General features: G+C 26.8%; 1 protein-coding gene across 2 annotated transcripts in view; it reads right to left on the bottom strand.

The window, feature by feature from the left end:
• LOC107438242 (growth arrest-specific protein 2) overlaps positions 1-17,108 on the bottom strand; it is a 193,436-nt gene extending 176,328 nt beyond the window's left edge. Inside the window, exon 1 of one of the 2 annotated variants that reach the window (XM_071179981.2) lies at positions 16,959-17,108. The gene's annotated coding sequence lies outside the window, so the exon portion shown is untranslated. The remainder of the gene's footprint in view (positions 1-16,958) is intronic. The other variant, XM_071179984.2, reaches the window with a different exon arrangement.
• Between the last annotated feature and the right edge of the window lie 3,473 nt (positions 17,109-20,581).

The raw sequence follows: 20,581 nt of genomic DNA, 5'->3' as shown, positions 1-20,581 counted from the left end.
TAACAATAATTAACCGTAAATATTACTTGTGAAAAGATAATCAACAGTTTGAAACATAATCTGTTATTTCAGTGTTTATTATGCAGGAAATTAACCTTTTTTAATTAGTAGAGTAACCGCGTTATAATTGAATGAACAAGCGTTCAGGTAAATATTATTGCAAAACTTTAGAATGTCACGAATTATGAATTCAATCAAGCGAACAATTTATTCATTCATGCGTTAATAGACATAGAATAGCTTTAAGATTGTAGTTTAATCATTTTAACTACATATATTTTAGGTGTTTGTATAAATAAGCACCTTGCTTATTTTCCTCCTCTGTTTATAGTAAACATTTCGCGGCTTCTTTATCTCCCTCCCCATGTTATTTCATAACACCCTAGGCCAGAAAATGTTTACATAGCATACATTCGTTTACCGCACAATCCTTCCTCATTCACTTGTCGCGAAGATGGGCTCTTGCCGAGATCGAGATTTTGCTTAAGTTCAAACAACTAGATAAGATCAATGTTTTAAAATGATTCTAATAGTACTCTAACGTTTTTACTCCTTTTCTTTGACAATTCTAATTTTTAAATTGCCTAGCTTTTTTTTTTTTTTTTTTTTTTTTTTTTTTTTTTTTTTTTTTTTTGTAACTGTTTGTAATACAGACGGAGCAGTTTGCTCCAGTTCTTGCTTCTTACCTAACAGAAATATAGATTGGGATCGAAACATCAGTGGAAAAAGTAGTTTAATTGTTTTCTCATAATAGAAACAATAGCTTGTCTATTTTTGTTGAACTTCGTTTTGGTAAACTATTCACTACTGTTCTACTTTCTGAAGGTTTGATTTAAGAAAAGATATAATACTCGATACATTATTACAAATAAAAAAAAGATGCTTGTAAATATTGGTATGTAATTAGTGGAAACTAATAAAATATTCCTTTTATGTACACGGAGAGAATATTTGTGTTAAAATTACCTAACTGTATGGTAATAACATTTCTGGTAAAAAAAAACTAATTCTGGTTTATACAGTCGAAATGTACAGTATTTAAACCCTATTTTGAGTTTTTAAAAATTATTTTTCCTGTCTTATGGTAGCGTTGACCGTAAATTATGGTTTTCTCAATTATAATTCTTATTGCAACACATCTAGGAAAAAAACTGAACAAAAAATTTAATTTAATCGAACAAATGGTTTTTATACGATCCGTAATGTATCATGATAAATATACCAAATTTTACCACACTTAATTAATTTTATCATAGAATATAAAACCACATTTTACTGTTCATTTAACTAAAATCATTACCAAAGCGCTTCGGCAGAGCTTTAGTAATGATTTTGGTGAGAGCGCTTTTTTTTCTTCTGAGAAATTAAATTAATTAATCTTTTGTTCTGTATGGGTCTAATCCTGTTCGTGATGCCCAAATGCACAATTAGTTGCTCAATTGATTCTGTTTCCAGAATCAATTGAGTAATTTTGAGAATTTGTTCAAAGACTACTTTTCAAAGGATGATGATGATATTTTGACTTTTTAAAGACTTTGAAATAATTGTTGGGGAAATAAAAAATTGTTGGGGAAGTAATATTGTTGGGGAAATAAAAAATTCGTGAAATGAATTAGCCGATGTAGATTCTTCAGATTACGGGATAAAAATGAAGAACAGTTGAAAATCAACTGTTTTGTTCCTATGATAGATGCTTACGAGGCAATTAAAACTGTTAGTTCTCTTGTAAAGTAAAATGAAAATTCGAATCAATTTTTAGTTACAGTTTTTAAGTTAGAAGACTTCTGGAAAGCAGGTGCGAATAAGAAACAAAACAGCGAGCTATTGCCGATTAATTTGCTAATAATTCTCTCTAATTTCTGCAATAGTTCAATACTTCAATCTCAGATTCTGCAATCAGTTTACTCCTATTTGTTAGTTTCTTTTCAATGATTTTTTATTTGCTTCTTTTACAGAATAAAAAAAATATATAAAGCAGAGAAAGTAAATACACTTTTTGGATTTCTTCTGAACTATACACTTTTTCTTTTCTTATAAGTTTATAACTTTATAACTTTATTTTACTTTGAATTAATTATTTATATTTATTATAAGAATATGTAAAGAAGTTATTAATTTAATGTAAAGTGCAAAATAAAAACTTTTATTGAATAGAAATACAGTGTACTATCGATATCCCAAAGTTGAAAGGACGATAAAAAAAAATTTCGAGTTTTCGAGATAACAAGTAACCTAAAAAGTAAAAAAAAAGTATATTCTAAAATATTACTTTTAAAAGTAGAGTCATGAAACGTAAGAATAACTGCAATTAAATATATGTATGTGATGATAGTTGACCATAAGTCTAAATACAACAATAATAATTTATTATGGTTTTGGTTTACAACAAACATACATTGTGATTTTTCCGAAAAAATTCATTTTCTATTCCGAAATATTTTTCACATCGAAAGGTTTTGAGAAGAAACCCTTCGACATAGAAATTCATATTGATATTAAATGGATATAGGAGGGAAAATATTTTTGACATAACTAGGTTTTTGAGATATCTAGAGTATATTGTATATGTTAACTTACAAATTTATAAAAGAACTTTATTCTTAGAAAACGCAAATAGATATAAACAATAGAAAATGCGTATTGATTGAGTTTCATGGAAAATTTATGAACTGTTAACGTGAATTACTTTTAATGTGAACAAATTTTTTGTCTCCCTTCAAATTGACGGTAACGAGGTTTAGCTGCGTTTTATAACTAGTAAAACTCAATTACGTAAAAGAATTTATAAATTTTGTATATAGTTTATAATTTTGTATATACTAAATCGTATATACTAATCGTTTATAATTTTGTATATACTAAATCATAAGAAACAATTTTGCCTTTTGAAAATTTACTTTTCCGATTTACAAGGTTTTTTGACATCTTAAGAGAAAAAAATTGTTTCATCAGAACAACCTTGGGACATAATTTATCCGGGAAATACGAATAGCACGCAAAACATCATTGCGAAACCAACTAATATGTTTCTTTATTTGAAAAGCGAAATTTTTCCGTTCCTCGGATAAGCGATTAGTGAGCATTAAATCCCTGCCAACTCTATGCATGACTTCTTAAAATTATCACATCCAGGATGACCATTCACAAATTATCACATTTTCCCTCATTTCCTTTTATTACATGCTATTATGATATTTTTCACTCAATAGAAAAATAGCATAATTTTCGCATCTAACTGTAAATGAAAGCAACTAGCTATGTAATACAGTAATGCTACGTTTGAGTTGTTGGTAAATATAGGCGCTGTTAGAAATTCAAAATAAAACGTACTATCCATAACGTATACATAACCATCCTTAGTATAAGGTACGAGCAATTGCATCATTGGATAATGCACTGAAATTTAGTTTTTAGTCTAAAAAACATTTCTCTCCCTTCTGTGCACAAACATATCATAGTTTAGTCTGAATTTTTTTTACTATTTTTGGAAATAGTTAAAAAAAATTCACTTGTTTTTTTTTTAAATATTGCGGTTTAATATATTTAGAAGTAAAAAATACAAAATCTGAATTTAAAAAAGTTAAATCTGAAGAAAAAAATTATTCCTGGTTTAGGGGCACTTAGCTACATCCAATCCAGCGCATTCAAAATAAATAGAAGTAGAAAATATTTAAACTTAGGTTGGTTTAGAATTTCCTTGATTTAGCTTCTGTGCTTAGCTATCTGAGTTCACGGAGAATATTCAAAACTACATAGACCAAATGAGCTTAAAGAGCATTTTAGTTTCATCAAAATTAAATATAAATAATTAAAATTAAAATGTCAATAAAATAAAAATCTGAAAAATTTTATTTCGGAAGGTTATTGTTTATTTAGAATAAATGCTAATTAAATAATATTTTACGAATGAATACATTATAAAATCTTTGATTTGGAGGACTCATTTTCTTCTTACAGTAAACCAGGCAATCTTTAGAGACAATGTGTATATAAATTTCATAATTAACATTAATTGCAATACGGTTGCTGCAACATTAATTCCTCTGAGTTCTTACTTAATAGATTTTGCATCGTTTGTCTCCCTAAATGAGGTCAGATGTATTTTCCATGCTGAGACGTTTGATTAAAATTTGGATTTAAATTCAATGCAATTAACATAATTTTGGGCCTATCATCTTTAACATAAACTCAACGCCAACGAGACTTTTTCTGCTAACTAATATGACTAATGCAGTAAGAGGATGTATAAATTTAGTATCTGTATCATTATTCTACAAAATCTATAAGTGATCACATCATTATAAAAAAAAAAGCTTGTTTTTAACTCACAGGTTATTTGAAAAATACTATATTCAATATACCATATATAAAATAAACATTCATTATAATCAATTTCAGTATTTCATAAACTTCATCTAATGTTTTGGAGAAAAAGGTTAAAATTTTTTCGAAAATAGAATAAATCGTGAGTTTTATTTTAACCAATCTACACTGCCTAAAAAACATTTTAAGTTTAAATTTTCGTTTGGTAATAGAAAATAAGAAAAAAATGTGTAAAATTCAAACTGCTGACTCATAGAATAGACTACTGGTCATAAAGAGACCAGTATTACCCGAAATTTGATTTTTGAATTGTAAAATTGGTTTTCAACTGATGAAAATCATAACCGAAACTTCCTCCCCCTCAATTCAATTTGGCGGAGCGGTTAGTCTTACAGAAATGAAATTTCGTTCAAAAAAAGGCAACGTCAGGCGAAATATCTTTCCTCTGAGTTTTTTATCTTTTTTTGCCCCCATCATTTTAAGAGGGAGTAAGGGATGTGAGAAAATACTTACATCAGCAAAAAAAATGTCGCCGAAAAGTCATCTGATCTTCAGTCACAGTGACTAAAAGGCGTGAGCTTAAAATACTACATAAATAATGTTAGTACTCGTAAAAATGAGTTAGCTTTTCACCGCTTTCTAATGGAGTTTATAACTTAGAATGACTCATGAAAGCAGGGGTTGAAAATTTCCATTATGAGCGATCGTTATTCTAATGATGTTGCTAGACATACAGAAAACAGTTAAAAACCGTGCGCCAAAACCTACGTTTAATTCCTAGTATGTCTTCTCTGTATTGCTTAGTCTATTTTAAATTCTGCAGTTCTTAAAAATTTAATTTCGTTTTTGAACTAAATTGGTATTATTTGTAATTCTTGTTCGTTAATTGTTCGAATTTTTAATAAAGAAAGAAAAAGAAAGTTGAAAAGATAAGAGGATTCGAAATAACAAGGATAACAGGACAAACCGATAAACAGTTGCAAAATGCGCTTTTTATTAAACTTACAAATTTTCATAAAACAATAGTATAATAGTTCAAAAATCTGTTGTAAAATTATTTCATAGCTTGTTTTTTTTTTTTTTTTTTTTTTTTTTTTTTTTTTTTTTTTAAGAATAAAAAAATTAATGGTAATATAATGGTAATAACCAAAGAAATTAGAATGGTAATATAATGGTAATAACTAGAGCCCGGATTTTGATGACCTAAAAAATCTCAACTAATGCCCTTAAAAAGTGCAAAAAATGCCCTCAAAAATGCAAAAATTGCGCAAAAAATGCCTTAAATAAAGTAAAAATATTGAATTAAAAAATGTTTTGCTCCTTAAAATTATTATGAGTCATTTAAAAAATATAAAGCAATGCAATACTTGTTCTACGTTCATTAAAGTTTGAAAAATATGCGTTATATCCTAAAATAACAAAAAAAGGAAAATATATAGACACCAAAATATTTTTACTTTGTATAGAAACTTAAATGGATATAACAACTTCCATCTCATAATATTACTAAATATCAGAATTACATTGGATTATTAAATGTTTTTTGATAATTTGAAATGTAAACGAGCGTCTCTTTGTCTGAAAGTAAATTTTCATTCCTGCAGAAGCTTCTTTCAACGTCTACTGATGTTATAGGCGCGTACTTGAAAAAGATGGTCTCACTTACTGACAATTCTTCTTCAATTTGAAAAGATTTTGCTTCACCTGTTAACATCCTATAGATTTTCTTCATTGTTTGGAAGCCAGTGTAATAATGAAAATTGATAAAAAAATAATAAAAATTGGTAAAAATTAACAAAAAACTTTAAAAAATGCATTAAAATGCAAAATAAGCCCCAAAATTTAAAGAAAAATGCCCTATAAATCTATAAAAAATGCTCCAAAAGACAAAAAATGTCCAAAAATGCAAAAAATGCAAAAAAATGCAAATTTCATCAAAATCCGGGCCTTAGTAATAACCATCAGAAATTATACAAAAATTATTTTTAAGACCTTGAGGTTTAAAAATGCATTAATACTTAATATATTTTCATTATTTATGCAATAAATAATTAAAACGATTTTGTAAGTGATTTGTGTTTCTTAAATTTAACTTTCCAAAGAAAAAAATAATAATAAATAAATAAAAAACATGCAAATAATGATATAAAATTATTTAATTATACGTTATTATTGTAGGAAAATAATAATATTACATTATTTAAATGTAATTATACGTGTAAAAATATTAATATTATTTAAATAAAAGAAAAACATTTGTTGCTTTTTTTTAATTGAGACTATTAGTTTGAAATAAATGAATTAGTTTGAAATAATTAATTAAGTAGTAAGGGTTCATTTTTTACTAAGCGTCAAAGTCTATAAGCATAATAAAGGTATTGTTTCCTTGTAATAAAACTTGTAAACAACAATAAATTTTAAGCAAAGGGAAAAAAATGCACTTACTCAAAACTAGTAGCAGATAATAGATTTTTTTAAAAAATCATTTTATGATGTTTATAATTCGCATGTTTCATTTTCCTATCGATTTAACATATAAGATCATATTACGATAAAAATTTATTTTGAAACTTTTCGTTGTAAGTAGTATTTCGTTATTTGAAATCACTTATTAAAGAAGTAAATTTTAAAATTTCAATTTTAAATCGTTACTAGTTGATTTTTTTGTGAAAAATTTTAAATTATTAAGATGAATTATTGACACAGGTAGACAGACAACCTGGTTGAGAATCACAGAGTCGCGTGCCAGATTCGCCTGTTCACCCCATACCATAGGCCACCTGTTTCCGCCCTAACAGCTGTCTTTTTACCTACGCTGCTAAGTGAAAGATAGAAAAAAAAGTTTTCATGTTCTCGCAACAAAATCACCTGGTTTGGCGAAATAGTGTTCAGCAATACTTTTGCACAGTGCACTATAAAAAGCATCTCCTTTTTTCCAAGAAATCTGTCTCGATGATTGCTCCTTTTCAACAGTTATTTTTAAAAATTGAGTTGTTGGTAAATGAATTCGCTTTCGCATTTAAATATGTGAAACTAGATTGAATTCGTAAATAAGGTGAAATTCATAATGACTAATTTTTATTTTAAATTATATAACTATAATGAAATAAATGGTTTATTTATAATAATTTAAATATTTTTTTTATAATTTTATCAAATTTTTCCCTAAAAATTTGGAGAAATTTGCCTTTGTGAAGGACTTTTTGATGGAATTCACCGGCATTTGCGTTACATGAAGAGGAAAATCACTGAAATCTCCCACGGTTAGCCTGATGGCAAAGAAACTCTAAACCGTGATCCGTCTACTATTGAGGATATTTCACGTCACCTCGGTGGTTGGAGCCGGATTCGGAATTCGTATCGACCTGCCATCCCAGAGAATCGAACCCGGTTCACTTCATTGAAAGGCGAATGCTCTATCCCCTTTGAATAATGATATTATATATGTGTTTAAATGACATATGTTGATCCTTTAGTATAATAATTTTCTGTGAAGTTTTAAATTAAACGAATATAAAAGTGCTTGATCCACATAGTACAAGATTACATCTCTTTAAAGTAAACGCCGTAATATTTCAAATCATTAAAAACAAAAAATTAAAAGCGTAGATTCAGAAATTCCGAACAAAGAAAATTTTATAGTTCAATCTCATTGCATAAATTATTTACACCTTCTATTTATAAAAATAACGCAATTTAGTAACATCTAAAATAAAGTGAAGGGATTATTAGTTAAATCAATTAAAAGCATTTCATGAGTAATTTAATTATATATTAGTGAATTATACATCTTAAATTAATTTTAATTATTTATCAAAAATTAAAATTTATTGAATGACATTAACTCTTACCTATTTTTCTGAGACGATTATACTTTTCGGTTCCGTGAGCACTAACTGGAATTCACAACGTTATGTTTAATAAAATTCTCCTTCATTTTATTCAGTCTGTTTAAATTGTGAATGGTCATATTTTGCGTCATTGAAAAAAAAAAAAAAATAATAATAAGCTTGAGAAAAAAAAACTTCCCACATTTTCGCACCATGCTGTTCTTTTAAAATTTTTATTTACGTATATTCAAAACAAACGCATAAATAAATTTATCAGCAATTTTTACTAATTAGTTCAAAAACAGTACGACAGAAAGTTCGATCTATATTGTAAAAATGACCTTCGTAATTTAGTCACTCCGCTCCTTCCATCATTTTACAGGGGCAGAAATATATTTCCATTGTTTACAAGACAATTTAAACCAAGGTTTATTTCAAAAACATTTTTTAAATCTGTAGTTTCGCACAGTACTTCGGGCAACGAAAGAAAAAATAACTACATTTTTAATTTTTCATCAATTTTATTTACTTATTTATTAGCTTATTTTTTTCATTTTAGTTATTATAGAAATCAAAAAAAATATTCCAACGAAATTAAAAACATTTTAATTATAACTAAGTAATAAATTTATTATAATTTTAATTATATCCCTGACAGCTCAGTTTTAATTATTGCTAATAAACAGATTGTTGCAACAAAACTAAAAGTTATTCAATTCGAACATCCCGAAAGTTGTACTTATAATTGTCAAAGATTTAGTCAATATGTTACGTTCAATGTAAATAGACGGTTATTATTAATACTAACCGGTCAATATTAATAATAACCAAATTAGCCAGTTAAAAGTGAATAATTTAAGCAAATTTATTCACATTAACCGGTTATTATTAATAATAACCAATGAAGTTTGGTCAGTGTCATTTTTTCCCGTTTTTATTTCTCACTTTGACCTAAAGAAGCGGTTATTATTAATTTCGACCGATTAACCAAACTTTATTGGTGATCATTAACAAAAACCCATTAAAGGGAATAATTTGCGATATTTCTGACTTTGACCAAAAGAGGAGGTTATTATTAATTTTGACCAAAAAATTACCCCATTAAAAATGATTATTGCAAAACGGTATTTTATTAATTTTTGTTTCTCCTATCAAGTAAAAGACGGTTATCATAAGTTTCTCTGAGAAAATAAAATAATATTTTGGCCGAGACTGAAAGGTAGCAACGAAACAACGAAATGTAGTGGTCTTTTTTCCCCTCTTGTTTGCAACGATCCTATTCAAATCCTTTTTGGTTCATTTACTTGATTTATTATTTCTAATTAGTAGAATATAATTAAATGTTTACTCTTAAAACGTTATAAAAACACAGTTTCATATAGTTTAAGCGAAGTATATAAGTTCTTTCTTTAATTTTTCACCCGTAATAAATATTTCACCCTTTTTTCTCTTATATACGAAACTAGAGAGTTAATTTATTTCAACAAGTAATCATAACTACTTCCGTGAACTGGTAGAAAAGTTAAAAAATGAAGATAAAATAAAAAATAAATAAAGAAGAAATTTAACAACTAAAATAATGCTTATTAATTTCTTGGAGATTAAAATTATCTAAAAATGTGCGTTGCATGGGAACAATTTCATTAATACTTGATAATTTGAATTGTTTAATTTTTTTAAGGATAATTGTATTTTTTTTCCCATTTTATACATAAACCTCACAACTCATCACTTTGAAATCAACCTTTATTTGCACGTAAAATATTTTACTTTATATATTTAATTTAGGCTTTGTTGGTGTAAAATTTTTCCCAAGTGATATTTTTAAACCCACATTCATTTTTCTCAATTGGATATTCATTTTTCAGATATTCATACTCATATCACACATTCATTTTTCTCAATAAAACCCGAAAAAAAGGGAGTCATACGGAAAAAAAGTTAAGCTCATATCTGAATGTGTAGATAAAAATAATCAATACAGATATTCAAAAAAAAAAAAATGAAATTGATTGAATGGCTACTTACTAATCACACTAAAACTAATAAGCCGCCTCCGCGAACTTATTGTATTGTATGGCATTTTAGTCATACTTCATTTCAATATAAAATAAAATATAGACTTAAAATAGACTTGAAGTGCATTTTGCTGGATCTTTAGCTTAATCGCATAAAATTGTGTGAACACCCAAGAATTGTGAAAACGTCAAGAACATTAGCCGGGCACAACATTTTTGCGTGAGAATCTGAATTCATTCAAAAGTTTAAAGAAAATAATATATCTTATAGGATGCCAGAAACTTACAATAATAAATTTTAAAAAAAATTCGAAAAATATCTAGATAAATAATACTAAAGCTCTCTAAAAGCTCCAACCAATCACTCCTCGTTAATCTCAAAATATTTTAAATGTTTGCCCAATCTAGTATTACTATTTGACTTCAAAAATATCGCATGACAAAAAAGTTTTAGCAATAAATATGCGCATTTATTTTAAAAAACTTCCTGGAAGAAAAAAAAATTACGAAGTCTCATTTTCTAGTTGCATTAAGTTTCGAATCAAAAACTGAACTAGTATTTTTAGTGTAAAATAGTAGTGTAATATTAACATATTTAAGAAAGATAAAATAATAATTGCCCTACGCATTTATAAATTACTTAAATGTTATTTAGTTAGAAAGGGAATTACCCACAATTTTGGTGCCACGTAAAACATAGAAATAGATAATGAGTTCAAATCAAATATTTTTCGATACGCCTTAAACTACTTAACTCCTGTTTAAACGAAAAAATAATAAAGCCCATTCAAAAGATACCATGAGGTTAAAAGCTGTTTCGAAACCTGAATAAATATTTTTATCAAATTCTACTTTCAATTTTATACATACACGTTTCGAACCTTCCGCCTAATGATAAATAAATATATAAATGACACACTTAGAGAAACTGAAAACTCATTTGGCTAAGAAAGTATAGCTTTCATTTATTTTATAATATTTTGATAAAACTAATTTATGGAATATGCAAGTGGTATAAACTGCGTTAGTTGGCCATTTGTATGGTAAATAAACAACAGTTCTAAATAATTATAAAATATTGACTTTATAACGTACTTTAAATATGATCACAAGTTATTTAAAAAGAGAAAATATTCATAAGTTTAATACCATTTAGGATACTTAAATGTTCGTTATTTTTTGTCTAAATATTTTCCATCATAAAAAAAAGAAAAAACCCCACTTGAACACACTAATGTTTTGTTAAAGAAGTCTTTAGCATTTCATGAAAGTGCTAGAACTTAAGTTTAACTTACGTATTTCGCTTTAGAATTGCTAAATTAAATTAGAGGGCTTATTAAACTTAAAGTGACTCCAAGATCTAAAATTAAAGCAGCCCGGAGGCAAAAACAATTTTAATTATATTTCAAAGGTGATGAGTTAGTTTTTGACATATAGTTTGGATATGTACTAACGAATTGAAAATGCTTAGACGAAGAGAATTATTTCCAGATGAAATTATAACAGTAATTAATTAATTATAGTGAATTAAAGGTCAAACCTTCGGTAATAGACAGAGGTAGGAAATAGCGCACTATAAGTAGTGAAACTACTGTAGTCGCTACTTTTTTTTTCGTAGTTTGTAGTGTAGGAGAGCTACTTTTTTTAAAAAGGTAGTGTAGTGAATAGTTCAATACAAAAAAAACAGTAGTTTGTAGTGATTCCTGGAAACTACTTTTAACGATAGTTAGGTAAAGAAGCGTGGCTCTAACGCAATTAATTTTCGAATTTGATGGTTTGAGTAGTGTGTAGTGATTCCTGGAAACTACTTTCAACGATAGTTTAGTAAAGAAGAGCGGCTCCAACACAATTAATTTTCGAATTTGATGGTTTGAGAAGTTTGTAGCAATTCCTGGAAACTACTTTCAACGATAGTTTAGTAAAGGAGTGCGGCTCTAACGCAATTAATTTTCGAATTTGATGGTTTGAGTAGTGTGTAGTGATTCCTGGAAACTACTTTCAACGATAGTTTAGTAAAGAAGCGCAGCTCTAACGCAATTAATTTTCGAATTTGATGGTTTTGATGGTTTGAGTAGTGTGTAGTGATTCCTGGAAACTAATTTCAACTATAGTTTAGTAAGGAAGAGCGGCGCTAACGCAATTAATTTTCGAATTTGATGGTTTTGATGGTTTGAGTAGTTTGTAGCGATTCCTGGAAACTACTTTTAACGATAGTTTAGTAAAGAAGCGTGGCTCTAACGCAATTAATTTTCGAATTTGATGGTTTTGATGGTTTGAGTAGTGTGTAGTGATTCCTGGAAACTACTTTCAACGATAGTTTAGTAAAGAAGAGCGGCGCTAACGCAATTAATTTTCGAATTTGATGGTTTTGATGGTTTGAGTAGTTTGTAGCGATTCCTGGAAACTACTTTCAACGATAGTTTAGTAAAAAAGAACGGCTCTAATGCAATTAATTTTTGAATTTGATGGGTACAAATCTTCGAGGGTCCGTCAATGGATGCAATGAAAATAACCCCCAATGGCTGCAGCTGAGTGTTAACAGGAATTACATATTTAAAATTACTTATAACTAATATTTCAAATAGCCATTACGAAAAATAGATAATTAGTGATTAAGTGTCACACTTTCACATGTGAATGTAAACTCGTAAAACATTGATGTTATTTAAAAGGAAGGGAACGTATATTCAATGTACTTAATTTTTTAGAGAAAATAAAAGAGCATTAAGCAATTGAAAAATTTCAACTATTTAATTATTTCGCATTTTATAAATTAAATATTCGCTGTCGTAAAAGGAAGAAAAAGTTGAAGATTAAACGAAAAATAATTCGAATTTTTTTTTTTTTTTTTTGGAATGACAAACTGGCTCATGTAAACATGAATAAATTTTTCTTAATTATTCGCGTACATTTAATGCAAGTTGGTCTTCGTAAAGTAGTGAAGTAGTTACTACAATTCCAAAGTAGTTTGTAGTCACTGCATTTAAAAAAAAAGTAGTTGTAGTTAACTACATTTGTAACAAAATGATTGTAGTAAACTACAAAAATAATGTAGATTTTCCGACACTGGTAAAAGACAAAAAAAAATTGAAGGAAAAAAATTCACTTGATGAAATTATATTTGATTGTGTTTAATGAAATCTCATATTTTATATTAATGTTAGTAGTTGTAGAGTTGTCTACCAAGTTCATAAAGTGTTTCGAGTTTTAAGGTAAAATATATAGTTGAGAGTTATTTGGAATAAAACGCATAAGATAGGCCGAATTATTATTATTAGGCGAGATAATTATTTGACAAGATAAATATTAGACGAGATAAATATTAAACGAGATAAATATTAAATGAGATAATTATTAGACGAAAAGATGAATTCAGCAAGTTAAAATATTCGATAAAGGAAATTTATAATGTGACTAATGCGAAAAGAAAAAAAGACACTTGTCAACATCTTTGTTTACAAATATGCAGCTTGTTCAAGATCACATGGAAAATTCAGTAACTTAGCTTGTAGCGCATGTTGACAATCGTGAGAGAAAAAAAAATAAAGAAGGAAAGAAAGAAAGAAAAAACTTGCTGTCACGTGACTTCCCGACACCTTGCACCCCGTCGTAATTATGAAGCTTCAGAATTGTTCTTGCGGAGAAATAATGCGTTTCAGGTATTTTCTTTCCTAGCTCTCAAGAAGAAGAAAAATAGCGAAATATATATTTAATGTACATTTAAAAAATAAATAAAAATAACGGAATCGTTAAGGTCAGTGATTCGTTGTTTGTAGATAATATTCGCAACATTCATACAGCGTAAACGTTAAATATTGAAATATTAAAATTAGCAAATTGTCTGCAATATTAAGTAATTGCAATCAAACAACGCTATTTAGATTTTAAAACAGAAAAATAAATAAATAAAAGAGATGAAAAAATTTTGAACGTATAAATGCGGGTGTATTTTTTCGTGATTGTTACCTTTTCTACGGTTTTATTTATTTGATAAAAAAAAATGAAAAACAAAAATTTAAAGTTAAAGTTAATTTATCCACTAATTTCATTTAATGACGATGCTTTTAGCTGACTTTGAAATATTTTTTTCAAATTCACGAGAGTTCATCACGTGACATTTTATACATAAAACAGATGGTCAAATTCAATATCTGACTAAAATTGCCATTTATAACAACTTGTGCTTTCGACTACACTAATAAAAGAATTTAATTTAAAAAATAAATACTTGTAATCCCTTTAAATGTAACACATAAAAAGTGCAAATAGAAAATAACCTCACATTGCAAACACAAAATAGATAAATCAAAACAAATAGTAGTAAAATACGAAGTCATCATCAATAGATGACGTGTATTTATACATTTCAAAGCCAGCTAGATTTGCTAACTTTCCATTTGAATATTCTATATTATTATTCGCCGATTTTCGAATATTATCGACGGATTAACAGCAAGATAATTGTTGCAGATATTTGTAATTGCTTGCAAATAATTACATAGAAATAGCAAACTTTTAGACAGTTGATGCTGTTTAATAGATGGTGTTTTTTTATTGCAAATTAAAGATCACAACAGGTAAGATACACAACTTCATTGATTATTCTCATCTTTGTGTGTAGGTGGACTGGAAAAATAGTCCCATTTCGTCATGGTATACGATTTTAAGACTCCTATTGGTCACGTGATGAACAATATTTATGAATGCAAAACTATACCATACAAATTTCTATAGAGAATATCATTATTTAAAGAGCAGGAGCAGATGAAAAGAACTTATCAGTTTCCACTCTCATCAATAGTATATTTTATATTTCAAATAATTTCGGTGTCTGACAGCAAAGAACAAGCAACAATATCTCCTAAAGCAGTTTGCATAATTGAATAATAGTAATAATAATAACAATAACACAATGAAAGCTTAATGGCTACTGAAATAGAAATTCCAGAAATTACCCTTCACTAAAAACACTATCATTTTTTTTTTCTACTGAAGAAAATTTTGTTTTACATGAAGAAAAAAAAAATAATTTTACCAATTATTATATAAGTTGTTTCTCTGTTATACTGTTGTTAAGAAACTTTATTATGGTTGTTAACCTTTTGACGTAGTTGAGACACCGGTGTCGCTTTTGTACATTTTTTTGACGCTCTAATTACTATCAACAGTATATTTCTGTATTTTAATTTTTTAATTATAAGAAACAGTCCAATGATTACTAAAGCATCTGTTAGTTTAACAGAATTATATTTGATCTAAAATATATAATGCAAAATTATGAAAAATTCTGATTTTCAAAAATTTATGAATAACTGATTTTGTAAATTAAAAAAATTTCAGTGATGAATAACTATTTCCTTTAGATCTAAATAACTGCAAATAGATGCAGATTTGAAAAGGTATTGTTTTAAAGTGAGCCGTTTTTGAATGGTTTTATCTTTAATGCAGAAAAAGACATCGCTGTTTCATGCTGTATTTCCATTCTATAAATTTTTAAAATGCTAAATATAATATTTTTAAAATATTTTGATTCATATTAATACAAAATAATGAAAAAAAGTATGAAAAATATGTATAATAAAAATTCCGCGTCACGAGGTTAAGGAACTTTGTTTAGCTATTTTTTTCTTTTCAAACAAAAATTATTTATTGTGATGGGTTACATAAGACTTATAAGACGATAAAATAATCACGTCAATCTTTGCAACACCTAGATATATAATATGAAATATTACATTTGTTTCACAATCATAAGTGGTTTAGTAAAGTTATAAAAATTAAAAATTTCGCAACTAAGTGTAAAAAAAATTTAAACGTCAGGCTATAACTGGTTTAGGAAGTTGTTTGCATTGTAAAAATAAAAAGTAAAAATTTTTAATTTAAAAATTTATTTTCAAGTTGAATATTTTTTTATGAATTTTTCTCAAAATTGATTTTAAAAGTACCCAAGCTCTTTTTATCTTCTCTATCAAAGATTATATTGTTGCAGATAAAAGTTTCTTGATCAGATTCGATAGAAATAAAATTCTAAAATGAGTTTTGGAAGCAGCGCAGAAATCTACACAAAGTTTAAGTTTATGTTTTACGTGCCACCGTTCGATTTTTTATTAACTCACATTATACTTATTATTAAATTATGTATTAAAATACTTGATTCAATTTAAAAACAATTCATGCAGAGTAAAATTTTATAATTAACATAATTTATGTAATTAACATCAGTCTTCAATTAGTTTCAATAACCATAATTCAATTAGTTTCAATAACCATTCCAACATAAAAACAAAACGTGAAATAAATTTTACATAAAAATTTCCTCTATATTATATTTAAAACTTTTCAAATTTAAGGATTTTCATGGCTATAAAAGTTGATTAAATTACTATACTTTAAGACATTTCATGAAATAATACTGACTTTTCTGAAGAAAAAAAAGCAAAAACAAAGAAACAACAACATTCCTGCATAAATTTCAAGATCAGAAATTATTGATTCAATTATATTTTTGACATAATGTTGTTATAAATATTGTGTTTTACTGCTGAACAATATTGCATTTTACAAAGCACAGTAATTCAAAATTATTTTCTGTGCATAACTGTATGCATTTTTGAAAATCTAGGTAACACTGTTTTAATTTCCGGATTATTCGCACGGCTTTCCGTCCCCTAACGGCATTATACAACTCTGAGGGGGGTACGATGTTACGGAAGCTGGAAGCGAAATTGCGGAAAATTAATTCACTGAGATCGATGGAGTGAAAATGCTACGGGGAATCAAAGCTTACCTTATAGATGATGCGAAGATTTATAGTGTATATCCAATTATTCCTTATAAATTGCCGGTGAATAAAACAATAAAGATACGACACTACTCCCGATCTTCACCATCAACATCTTTCTCCCTCCTCTGATGATTCCGGACAGCAGCCATGGCAACCGTTGTTAGAGACGCTTAACGCAGCGCCATCTGTGAACTGTTTTCTGAGGTATTTCTTTTTGAAGTAACTATAAACAAGCGTAACAATAAAATTATTGAAATAAATAAATAAAAATCTTTTTGTAACTACTGAAAGAGATCTTTAAATTAACCTACAACAAGAATTTTAATAAATAAAAAATGAAAATTTTTTTTGAAGGTTTGTTAAAGTTTTATGAAATTTTGTAACATACCTTCATACCTTTTTATATTTGATCTGCAACTTCTTAAATTTTAATGAATTAAATATATGAAAAAAATATTAAAAATATTTTCTTAAAAAAATTTTATTTAAAAACTTGGGACAAAAATTGCTTGGAACAATTTTTTTATTTCTATTAACTACGAATGCCTACTTTTCTATCTATACCTTATTTTTAATAAGCAACCAATTGAAGCATTAAAACATTAATTGCTTTTTACTTGGTAAAGTAATTATAATAAGAAATATTTATACTATATATGGGTTGATCGCGTTTGTATCTAAACCCTTGGTGACGAAAAGTTTTTTCTAATATTGATTATATTATTTTCATTTATTTTCTTAATTGAGTTGCGATTTTTCGTTTAGTTAATATTATTCAAATGAAAGCCATGATGACGTATTTAAAAATTTCTTAGTGCAGTGACAAAAATGTGTAAGCCACAGAATAAATATTCACCGATGAATCAGGTATGTGATTTATTTATTTATTATTATTATTATTGTATTACTTTAATTTATGAATTTTATCAACTTTTTTTTCGTATTTCTTTCATATTTTGTTACGCGAAGTGTCTACGTTAAATTACTCTCAGGGACGCTTCCCAAAAAACACGCCAATATTAATAAATGCGCTAAGGGTAGAGTTTAATATCATTCTCATTTTTTTCATAATTAGCGTATTAATTTTTGTTATCCTTATTTGCGATTATGGTGCTTTAAGGTAAGCCGGCACACGAAAATTCAAATTTTTTTCGAAAACTTTTTTTTTATTTGAATAAATTACTTTCATTTAATTTTGATGCGTTTAAAAAAATAAATACAATAAAAAAATAAACAATAAAAAGCTGGTAAAGATCTACATTTTTGGCGATTTTTTGCTTGTGCACAGCTAACTGAAAAGTACCGTGATTAGCTCCAAAAGTTTATTTTTCTATTTGTATGTAACAAATTTTTGATGCTTTTGATTTATAAGTAAAGATAATATGCAGATATAGGCGATGTTACTGTACATGCCATCAAATGTCAGCAAAAATTGACAAACTTTTATGATCATAGCTTATTTTCAAGCCGAATGTTCATTTCAAATTGATATAAAATTTTCGGAGTGAATGTTTCTGTAAATTATTTTATTCGAAATTTATTATTCCATTTATTTCGGCGTAGTCGGACTTAAGAAATTACATATTATTATGCATGAAAAATATATTACCATACAAATAAACAATAACACATTTCATAATTCTCTTGAAAATTGTTAATTATAATATTATCTAGCAATAGCTACCATACTTAACAAAAAAAAAATTTTCTTTCAAGAAACGAAACATTAATTAATTGAAGCAGGAGAAAAATTTTCTTATGATTTATTCATTAAATTATTCAAATATTTCTCATTTGAGAATTAGTAAAGAATGTTTTGAAGGTGATTTTTCCCATTTAAAATAAGAAATTACTTTTAAGAATGTTGATTAAACAAGTGGTAATTTAAACACAGAGATAATAATTAGTTATATTTTAACGTGCTGAGTTTCTACCGTTCTAAAATTTAAACGAAGATACTGAATGCACTTACTGTTGATTAGAGATAAAGGAATAGCAATTTGTAAAATATGATTTATTTTTATTTTATTTTTTAATTTTTTAATTAATTAATAAAGTGATACTTTTTAGTGAAGATACTTATTGAATAGGAAATTTTTATAGCTTTAAATACAAAAACAGAGTATACTCACACATAAGAAAAAGCATTCTTTTCGGTTTGAATCAATAAAAATGAATGATCGTCTGAAAGTTAGGAAGTAAACAAATAAATATTTTCATTATGTGGAAATTTATTATCGTTCGATGAATAATTTAGAGTCTTCGTACTATTTTATTAAAGGGAAATCAGCAAGTTTCTTTAGTTTTCTTCCTTCTTTCTTTAAATAAATAAATAAGGTACGAAAATAATAAATAAATCTACTTCATATACTAGGCAATACATTTATATATATTTTTTGCACATAATCAATGGCAACGTATGAAGTGTTCCTAAGATAATGTAATTTTTTTAGTGTCATTCTTACATCAAACTGAAAATTCTTCAGTTTTTTTTGTTTTATCTTATATTTTTATTGCGTTTAAATTTGGCGAAACTTTTTAAATATTTAAAGCAAAATAAAAAAATATTTATAATAATTTTAAGTGCTTTTAATGATATTTTATAATAATTTTCAATAACGGGAAATTGTGATTTGGAAAGGTGATTTATTGATCTAAGACTGCATATATGCCAAAAGTACATACACAGTTAATTTAAAAATTAAAAAAAAAAAAAAATTATGCGACTTTAATTAGAAATCGAAAATTTGAAAATGTTTCAGTTTCATTCTTTCAAATAATAAACGATGAAAAACTTATTGAAATAAAATGAATGATCCAAATGCTTTTGTTTATTTTTAAAAAAAAAAATATTGATATTTTATATTATTGTAAAACCAAAAAATAAAAAATTAAACTTCGCAATCGATATTGGGAGGCTAAAGATATAATGCATTTGACGTCCAGAGACTAATTTACATATCTTTTTAATGTTTTATTGTTCTTATTTTAAAGCATTTACTTTTATTTTAATGAATTTTAGATTACTATTTTATCTTTTTGTAATTTTTTTTTCTCGGCTTTGTAATTTTTTGCTCTCGCATCTCCGATGCATATAGGCTAATAGTGTAAATTTTGTTAAAAAAAAGAAAAGTAGAAAAAAAAGGCATAAAACTATATTACAAAAGAAAATAAAGATTAGTTGCTCGAAGAAAATTAACTGAATTAACTAAGTTAAAAATTTTTACTACTCAATATTTTCTCTGTAATCATCGTTCGCGAAAGGATTTTATTCTAATGATTTAGATAAATAACACTAGATGGCAACAAAATCTGTAGTTTATTTTATACTCTGAAAACAAAGATAATCTGACTTAAAAACATAAGGTGTCGCCATCTATGCAAAATCAATAATACAAAAATTAAACTCCAATGTAAGTGATTAAATAACTTCATATAGGGGAGAGGGGGGCACATGTGAACAAATTTTTTTATTTCTTCACTTTTCGAAAAATATCATCAATTTTTCATAGTAAAAATGTCCATATGTTTAAATAGTATTTTCTTTGTCTTGTGGAACTTTTTGAGATTTTTCAATAAAATATTTCTTTATTTTATAATATTTTAGAAAAATGACTTCAATTGTT

Source organism: Parasteatoda tepidariorum, chromosome 1 (genome assembly GCF_982258835.1).
Source record: "Parasteatoda tepidariorum strain Cologne lab strain chromosome 1, Ptep-v5.0, whole genome shotgun sequence".
Classification (NCBI taxonomy): domain Eukaryota; kingdom Metazoa; phylum Arthropoda; class Arachnida; order Araneae; family Theridiidae; genus Parasteatoda; species Parasteatoda tepidariorum.
Note: the sequence above shows the minus strand (reverse complement) of the source record. Positions and strands in the feature narration are given on the sequence as shown.